Source organism: Lissotriton vulgaris, chromosome 8 (genome assembly GCF_964263255.1).
Source record: "Lissotriton vulgaris chromosome 8, aLisVul1.2, whole genome shotgun sequence".
In the NCBI taxonomy this organism is placed as follows: domain Eukaryota; kingdom Metazoa; phylum Chordata; class Amphibia; order Caudata; family Salamandridae; genus Lissotriton; species Lissotriton vulgaris.
In genome coordinates this window covers 1,406,122,203-1,406,132,448 of record NC_141696.1, presented here as the reverse complement: position 1 = coordinate 1,406,132,448, position 10,246 = coordinate 1,406,122,203, and positions in this window count along the sequence as shown.

The following is a 10,246-nucleotide window of genomic DNA, read 5'->3' as shown; positions in this document are numbered from 1 at the left end:
TCTCACCTCTAAACATCTCACCTCTGCTCACATCATCTCACCTCTGCTCATCTCACCTCTGCTCATCTCACCTCTGCTCATCTCACCTCATCTCACCTCTACTCATCTCACCTCTGCTCATCTCATCTCATCTCACCTCTGCTCATCTCATCTAATCTCACTTCATCTCACATCTGCTCATCTCACCTCTGCTCACCTCATCTCACCTCTGCTCATCTCACATTTTGTCACCTCTGCTGATCTCACTTCTGCTGATCTCACCTCTGCTCACCTCATCTCACCTCTGCTCATCTCACCTCTGCTCATCTCACCTCACCTCTGCTCATCTCACCTCTGCTCATCTAATCTCTGGTCTTCTCACCTCTGCTCATCTCATCTCTGCTCACCTCACCACATCTCATCTCACCTCATCTAATCTCTGCTCATCTCATCTCATCTTACCTCTGCTCATCTCACCTCACCTCATCTCACCTCAGCTCACCTCTGCTCATCTCATCTCCTCTAACCTCTGCTCATCTCATCTCATCTCATCTCACCTCTGCTCTTCTCATCTCATCTCACCTCTGCTCATCTCATCTCACCTCATCTCACCTCATCTCACCGCTGCTCATCTCACCTCTGCTCATCTCATCTCATTTCACCTTTGCTCATCTCATCTCACCTCTGCTCATCTCACCTCTGCTCATCTCACCTCTGCTCATCTCTCCTCTGCTCATCTCACCTCATCTCACCTCTGCTCATCTCACCTCTGCTCATCTCATCTCATCTCTGCTCATCTCATCTCATCTCTTCTCACCTCTGCTCATCTCACCTCTTCTCACCTCTGCTCACCTCATCTCACCTCTGCTCATCTCACCTCACCTCTGCTCAGCTCACCTCATCTCACCTCTGCTCATCTCACCTCTGCTCATCTCACCTCACCTCTGCTCATCTCACCTCTGCTCATCTAATCTCTGCTCTTCTCACCTCTGCTCATCTCATCTCTGCTCATCTCACCACATCTCATCTCACCTCATCTAATCTCTGCTCATCTCATCTCATCTTACCTCTGCTCATCTCACCTCACCTCATCTCACCTCAGCTCACCTATGCTCATCTCATCTCATCTCCTCTCACCTCTGCTCATCTCATCTCATCTCACCTCTGCTCTTCTCATCTCATCTCACCTCTGCTCATCTCATCTCACCTCATCTCATCTCACCTCATCTCACCGCTGCTCATCTCACCTCTGCTCATCTCATCTCATTTCACCTTTGCTCATCTCATCTTACCTCTGCTCATCTCACCTCTGCTCATCTCACCTCTGCTCATCTCTCCTCTGCTCATCTCACCTCATCTCACCTCTGCTCACCTCATCTCACCTCTGCTCATCTCACCTCTGCTCACCTCATCTCATCTCTTCTCACCTCTGCTCATCTCACCTCTTCTCACCTCTGCTCACCTCATCTCACCTCTGCTCATCTCACCTCATCTCACCTCTGCTCAGCTCAGCTCATCTCACCTCTGCTCATCTCACCTCTGCTCATCTCAGCTCTGCTCATCTCAGTTTGTGTCACCTCTGCTCATCTCACTTCTGCTCATCTCACCTCTGCTCACCTCATCTCACCTCTGCTCAACTCACCTCTGCTCATCTCACCTCTGCTCATCTCAACTCTTCTCATCTCACCTCTGCTCATCTCACATCTGCTCACCTCATCTCACCTCTGCTCACCTCATCTCACCTCAGCTCATCTCACCTCTGCTCACCTCACCTCACCTCATCTCATCTCACCTCACCTCATCTCATCTCACCTCTGCTCACCTCATCTCACCTCTGCTCATCTCACCTCTGCTCACCTCAACTCACCTCTGCTCATCTCACCTCTTCTCATCTAACCTCTGCTCATCTCACCTCTGCTCACCTCATCTCACCTCTGCTCATCTCACCTCTGCTCACTTCATCTCACTTCTGCTCATCTCACCTCTGCTCACCTCATCTCACCTCTGCTCATCTCACCTCTGGACACCTTATCTCACCTCTTCTCACCTCTGCTCATCTCACCTCTTCTCACTTCTGCTCACCTCATCTCACCCCTGCTCATCTCACCTCATCTCACCTCTGCTCAGCTCATCTCACCTCTGCTCATCTTACCTCTGCTCATCTCACTTTTTCTCACCTCCGCTGATCTCACTTCTGGTTATCTCACCTCTGCTCACCTCATCTCACCTCATCTCACCTCTGCTCATCTCACCTCATCTCACCTCTGCTCATTTCACCTCTGCTCATCTCACCTCTTTTCACCTCTGCTCACCTCATCTCACTTCTTCTCACCTCATCTTACCTCTGCTCACCTCATCTCACCTCTGCTTATTTCACCTCTGCTCACCTCATCTCACCTCTGCTCATCTCACCTCTTCTCATCTCATCTCTGCTCTTCTCATCTCATCTCACCTCTGCTCACCTCATCTCACTTCTTCTCACCTCATCTTACCTCTGCTCACCTCATCTCACCTCTGCTTATCTCACCTCTGCTCACCTCATCTCACCCCTGCTCATCTCACCTCTTCTCATCTCACCTCTGCTCTTCTAATCTCATCTCACCTCTGCTCTTCTCATCTCACCACATCTCACCTCATCTCACCGCTGCTCATCTCACCTCTGCTCATCTCATCTCATCTCACCTTTGCTCATCTCATCTCACCTCACCTCCGCTCATCTCAACTCTGCTCATCTCACCTCTGCTCATCTCACCTCTGCTCATCTCACCTCATCTCACCTCTGCTCATCCCACCTCTGCTCATCTCATCTCATCTCTGCTCATCTCACCTCATCTCACCACTGCTCATCTCACCTCTGCTCATCTCACCTCTGCTCATCTCACCTCTGCTCATCTCACCTCATCTCACCTCTACTCATCTCACCTCTGCTCTTCTCACATCTGCTCATCTCACCTCTGCTCATCTCACCTTTGCCCACCTCACCTCATCTCACCTCATCTCACCTCTGCTCATCTCACCTCTGCTCATCTCAACTCTTCTCATCTCACCTCTGCTCATCTCACATCTGCTCACCTCCTCTCACCTCTGCTCACCTCATCTCACCTCTGCTCATCTCACCTCTGCTCACCTCATCTCACCTCATCTCACCTCTGCTCATCTCACCTCTTCTCACCTCTGCTCACCTCATCTCAACTCTGCTAATCTCACCTCTGCTCAGCTCATCTCACCTCTGCTCATCTCACCTCATCTCACCTCTGCTCAGCTCAGCTCATCTCACCTCTTCTAACCTCTGCTCACCTCTGCTCACCTCATCTCACCTCTGCCCATCTCACCTCATCTCACCTCTGCTCAGCTCAGCTCATCTCGCCTCTGCTCATCTCACCCCTGCTCATGTCACTTTTTGTCACCTCTGCTGATCTCACTTCTGCTCATCTCACCTCTCCTCACCTCATCTCACCTCTGCTCATCTCACCTCTGCTCAGCTCAGCTCATCTCACCTCTTCTCACCTCACCTCACCTCATCTCATCTCATCTCACCTCACCTCATCCCATCTCACCTCTGCTCATTTCACCTCTGCTCACCTCATCTCACCTATGCTCATCTCACCTCTGCTCACCTCATCTCACCTCTGATCATCTCACCTCTTCTCAGCTAACCTCTGCTCATCTCACCTCTGCTCACCTCATCTCACCTCTGCTCATCTCACTTCTACTCACTTCATCTCACTTCTGCTCATCTCACCTCTGCTCACCTCATCTCACCTCTGCTCATCTCAACTCATCTCATCTCACCTCTGCTCATCTCACATCTGCTCACCTCATCTCACCTCTGCTCATCTCACCTCTGCTCACCTCATCTCACCTCTGCTCATCTCACCTCTGCTCACCTCATCTCACCTCTTCTCACCTCTGCTCATCTCACCTCTTCTCACCTCTGCTCACCTCATCTCACCTCTGCTCATCTCACTTCATCTCACCTCTGCTCAGCTCAGCTCATCTCACCTCTGCTCATCTCACCTCTGCTCATCTCACCTCTGCTCATCTCACTTTTTGTCACCTCTGCTGATCTCACTTCTGCTCATCTCACCTCTGCTCACCTCATCTCACCTCTGCTCATCTCACCTCTGCTCATCTCAGCTCATCTCACCTCTGCTCACCTCACCTCATCTCATCTCACCTCACCTCATCTCATCTCACCTCTGCTCATCTCACCTCTGCTCACCTCATCTCACCTCTGCTCATCTCACCTCTTCTCATCTAACCTCTGCTCATCTCACCTCTGCTCACCTCATCTCACCTCTGCTCATCTCACTTCTGCTCACTTCATCTCACTTCTGCTAATCACACCTCTGCTCACCTCATCTCACCTCTGCTCAACTCACCTCTGCTCATCTCAACTCATCCCATCTCACCTCTGCTCACCTCATCTCACCTCTTCTCACCTCTGCTCATCTCACCTCTGCGCACCTCATCTCACCAATCTCAAATCACCTCTGCTCACCTCATCTCACCTCTCCTCACCTCTGCTCACCTCTCCTCACCTCTGCTCACCTCACCTCTGCTCAGCTCAGCTCATCTCACCTCTGCTCACCTCATCTCACCTCATCTCACCTCTGCTCATCTCACCTCTGCTCAGCTCAGCTCATCTCATCTCACCTCTGCTCACCTCACCTCACCTCATCTCATCTCATCTCACCTCACCTCTGCTCATCTCACCTCTGATCACCTCATCTCACCTCTGCTCATCTCAGCTCTGCTCACCTCATCTCACCTCTGCTCCTCTCACCTGTTCTCATCTAACCTCTGCTCATCTCACATCTGCTCACCTCATCTCACCTCTGCTCATCTCACCTCTGCTCACTTCATCTTACTTCTGCTCATCTCACCTCTGCTCACCTCATCTCACCAATGCTCATTTCACCTCTTCTCACCTCTGCTCATCTCACATCTGCTCACCTCATCTCACCTCTTCTCACCTCTGCTCATCTCACCTCTGCTCACCTTATCTCACCTCTGCTCATCTCACCTCTTCTCACCTCTGCTCATCTCACCTCATCTCACCTCTGCTCAGCTCATCTCATCTCACCTCTGCTCATCTCATCACATCTCACCTCTGCTCATCTCATCTCACCTCATCTCGCCTCATCTCACCTCTGCTCATCTCACCTCTGCTCACCTCATCTCACCTCTGCTCATCTCACCTCTGCTCACCTCATCTCATCTCTGTTCATCTCACCTCTGCTCATCTCAACTCATCTCATCTCACCTCTGCTCATCTCACATCTGCTCACTTCATCTCACCTCTGCTCATCTCACATCTGCTCACCTCATCTCACCTCTTCTCACCTCTGCTCATCTCACCTCTGCTCACCTCATCTCACCTCTGCTCATCTCACCTCTGCTCACCTCATCTCACCTCTTCTCACCTCTGCTCATCTCACCTCTTCTCACCTCTGCTCACCTCATCTCAACTCTGCTCATCTCACCTCATCTCACCTCTGCTCAGCTCACCTCATCACACCCCTGCTCATCTCACCTCATCTCACCTCTGCTCAGCTCAGCTCATCTCACCTCTTCTCACCTCTGCTCACCTCTGCTCACCTCATCTCACCTCTGCTCAGCTCAGCTCATCTCACCTCTGCTCATCTCACCTCTGCTCATGTCACTTTTTGTCACCTCTGCTGATCTCACTTCTGCTCATCTCACCTCTGCTCACCTCATCTCACCTCATCTCACCTTTGCTCATCTCACTTCTGCTCAGCTCAGCTCACCTCTTCTCACTTCAGCTCACCTCATCTCATCTCATCTCACCTCACCTCATCTCATCTCACCTCTGCTCATCTCACCTCTGCTCACCTCATCTCACCTCTGCTCATCTCACCTCTGCTCATCTCAACTCATCTCACCTCTGCTCATCTCACATCTGCTCACCTCATCTTACCTCTTCTCACCTCTGCTCATCTCACCTCTGCTCACCTCATCTCATATCTTCTCACCTCTGCTCATCTCACCTCTTCTCACCTCTGCTCACCTCATCTCACCTCTGCTCATCTCACCTCATCTCACCTCTGCTCAGCTCAGCTCATCTCACCTCTGCTCATCTCACCTCTGCTCATCTCAGCTCTGCTCATCTCACTTTGTGTCACCTCTGCTCATCTCACTTCTGCTCATCTCACCTCTGCTCACCTCATCTCACCTCTGCTCATCTCACCTCTGCTCATCTCAGCTCATCTCACCTCTGCTCACCTCACCTCACCTCATCTCATCTCCCCTCACCTCATCTCATCTCACCTCTGCTCATCTCACCTCTGCTCACCTCATCTCACCTCTGCTCATCTCACCTCTGCTCACCTCATCTCACCTCTGCTCATCTCACCTCTTCTCATCTAACCTCTGTTCATCTCACCTCTGCTCACCTCATCTCACCTCTGCTCATCTCACATGTGCTCACTTCATCTCACTTCTGCTCATCTCACCTCTGCTCACCTCATCTCATCTCTGCTCATCTCACCTCTGCACACCTTATCTCACCTCTTCTCACCTCTGCTCATCTCACCTCTTCTCACTTCTGCTCACCTCATCTCACCTCTGCTCATCTTACCTCATCTCACCTCTGCTCAGCTCAGCTCATCTCACCTCTGCTCATCTTACCTCTGCTCATCTCACTTTTTCTCACCTCTGCTGATCTCACTTCTGGTTATCTCACCTCTGCTCACCTCATCTCACCTCATCTCACCTCTGCTCATCTCACCTCATCTCACCTCTGCTCATTTCACCCCTGTCTTCTCACCTCTTTTCACCTCTGCTCACCTCACCTCATCTCACTTCTTCTCACCTCATCTTACCTCTGCTCACCTCATCTCACCACTGCTCATCTCACCTCTGCTCACCTCATCTCACCTCTGCTCATCTCATCTCACCTCTTCTCATCTCACCTCTGCTCTTCTCATCTCATCTCACCTCTGCTCACCTCATCTCACTTCTTCTCACCTCATCTTACCTCTGCTCACCTCATCTCACCTCTGCTTATCTCACCTCTGCTCACTTCACCTCACCTCTGCTCATCTCACCTCTTCTCATCCCACCTCTGCTCTTCTCATCTCATCTCACCTCTGCTCATCTCATCTCACCTCATCTCATCTCACCTCATCTCACCGCTGCTCATCTCACCTCTGCTCATCTCATCTCACCTTTTCTCATCTCATCTCACCTCTGCTCATCTCACCTCTGCTCATCTCAGCTCTGCTCATCTCACCTCTGCTCATCTCACCTCTGCCCATCTCACCTCATCTCACCTCATCTCATCTCTGCTCGTCTCACCTCTGCTCATCTCACCTCTGCTCATCTCAACTCTTCTCATCTCACCTCTGCTCATCTCACATCTGCTCACCTCATCTCACCTCTTCTCACCTCTGCTCATCTCACCTCTGCTCACCTCATCTCACCTCTGCTCATCTCACCTCTGCTCACCTCATCTCACCTCTTCTCACCTCTGCTCATCTCACCTCTTCTCACCTCTGCTCACCTCATCTCAACTCTGCTAATCTCACCTCTGCTCAGCTCATCTCACCTCTGCTCATCTCACCTCATCTCACCTCTGCTCAGCTCAGCTCATCTCACCTCTTCTAACCTCTGCTCACCTCTGCTCACCTCATCTCACCTCTGCCCATCTCACCTCATCTCACCTCTGCTCAGCTCAGCTCATCTCGCCTCTGCTCATCTCACCCCTGCTCATGTCACTTTTTGTCACCTCTGCTGATCTCACTTCTGCTCATCTCACCTCTCCTCACCTCATCTCACCTCTGCTCATCTCACCTCTGCTCAGCTCAGCTCATCTCACCTCTTCTCACCTCACCTCACCTCATCTCATCTCATCTCACCTCACCTCATCCCATCTCACCTCTGCTCATCTCACCTCTGCTCACCTCATCTCACCTATGCTCATCTCACCTCTGCTCACCTCATCTCACCTCTGATCATCTCACCTCTTCTCAGCTAACCTCTGCTCATCTCACCTCTGCTCACCTCATCTCACCTCTGCTCATCTCACTTCTGCTCACTTCATCTCACTTCTGCTCATCTCACCTCTGCTCACCTCATCTCACCTCTGCTCATCTCAACTCATCTCATCTCACCTCTGCTCATCTCACATCTGCTCACCTCATCTCACCTCTGCTCATCTCACCTCTGCTCACCTCATCTCACCTCTGCTCATCTCACCTCTGCTTACCTCATCTCACCTCTTCTCACCTCTGCTCATCTCACCTCTTCTCACTTCTGCTCACCTCATCTCACCTCTGCTCATCTCACTTCATCTCACCTCTGCTCATCTCACCTCTGCTCATCTCACTTTTTGTCACCTCTGCTGATCTCACTTCTGCACATCTCACCTCTGCTCACCTCATCTCACCTCTGCTCATCTCACCTCTGCTCATCTCAGCTCATCTCACCTCTGCTCACCTCACCTCATCTCATCTCACCTCACCTCATCTCATCTCACCTCTGCTCATCTCACCTCTGCTCACCTCATCTCACCTCTGCTCATCTCACCTCTTCTCATCTAACCTCTGCTCATCTCACCTCTGCTCACCTCATCTCACCTCTGCTCATCTCACTTCTGCTCACTTCATCTCACTTCTGCTAATCACACCTCTGCTCACCTCATCTCACCTCTGCTCAACTCACCTCTGCTCATCTCAACTCATCCCATCTCACCTCTGCTCACCTCATCTCACCTCTTCTCACCTCTGCTCATCTCACCTCTGCGCACCTCATCTCACCAATCTCAAATCACCTCTGCTCACCTCATCTCACCTCTCCTCACCTCTGCTCACCTCTCCTCACCTCTGCTCACCTCACCTCTGCTCAGCTCAGCTCATCTCACCTCTGCTCACCTCATCTCACCTCATCTCACCTCTGCTCATCTCACCTCTGCTCAGCTCAGCTCATCTCATCTCACCTCTGCTCACCTCACCTCACCTCATCTCATCTCATCTCACCTCACCTCTGCTCATCTCACCTCTGATCACCTCATCTCACCTCTGCTCATCTCAGCTCTGCTCACCTCATCTCACCTCTGCTCCTCTCACCTGTTCTCATCTAACCTCTGCTCATCTCACATCTGCTCACCTCATCTCACCTCTGCTCATCTCACCTCTGCTCACTTCATCTTACTTCTGCTCATCTCACCTCTGCTCACCTCATCTCACCAATGCTCATTTCACCTCTTCTCACCTCTGCTCATCTCACATCTGCTCACCTCATCTCACCTCTTCTCACCTCTGCTCATCTCACCTCTGCTCACCTTATCTCACCTCTGCTCATCTCACCTCTTCTCACCTCTGCTCATCTCACCTCATCTCACCTCTGCTCAGCTCATCTCATCTCACCTCTGCTCATCTCATCACATCTCACCTCTGCTCATCTCATCTCACCTCATCTCGCCTCATCTCACCTCTGCTCATCTCACCTCTGCTCACCTCATCTCACCTCTGCTCATCTCACCTCTGCTCACCTCATCTCATCTCTGTTCATCTCACCTCTGCTCATCTCAACTCATCTCATCTCACCTCTGCTCATCTCACATCTGCTCACTTCATCTCACCTCTGCTCATCTCACATCTGCTCACCTCATCTCACCTCTTCTCACCTCTGCTCATCTCACCTCTGCTCACCTCATCTCACCTCTGCTCATCTCACCTCTGCTCACCTCATCTCACCTCTTCTCACCTCTGCTCATCTCACCTCTTCTCACCTCTGCTCACCTCATCTCAACTCTGCTCATCTCACCTCATCTCACCTCTGCTCAGCTCACCTCATCTCACCCCTGCTCATCTCACCTCATCTCACCTCTGCTCAGCTCAGCTCATCTCACCTCTTCTCACCTCTGCTCACCTCTGCTCACCTCATCTCACCTCTGCTCAGCTCAGCTCATCTCACCTCTGCTCATCTCACCTCTGCTCATGTCACTTTTTGTCACCTCTGCTCATCTCACCTCTGCTCACCTCATCTCACCTCATCTCACCTTTGCTCATCTCACTTCTGCTCAGCTCAGCTCACCTCTTCTCACTTCAGCTCACCTCATCTCATCTCATCTCACCTCACCTCATCTCATCTCACCTCTGCTCATCTCACCTCTGCTCACCTCATCTCACCTCTGCTCATCTCACCTCTGCTCATCTCAACTCATCTCACCTCTGCTCATCTCACATCTGCTCACCTCATCTTACCTCTTCTCACCTCTGCTCATCTCACCTCTGCTCACCTC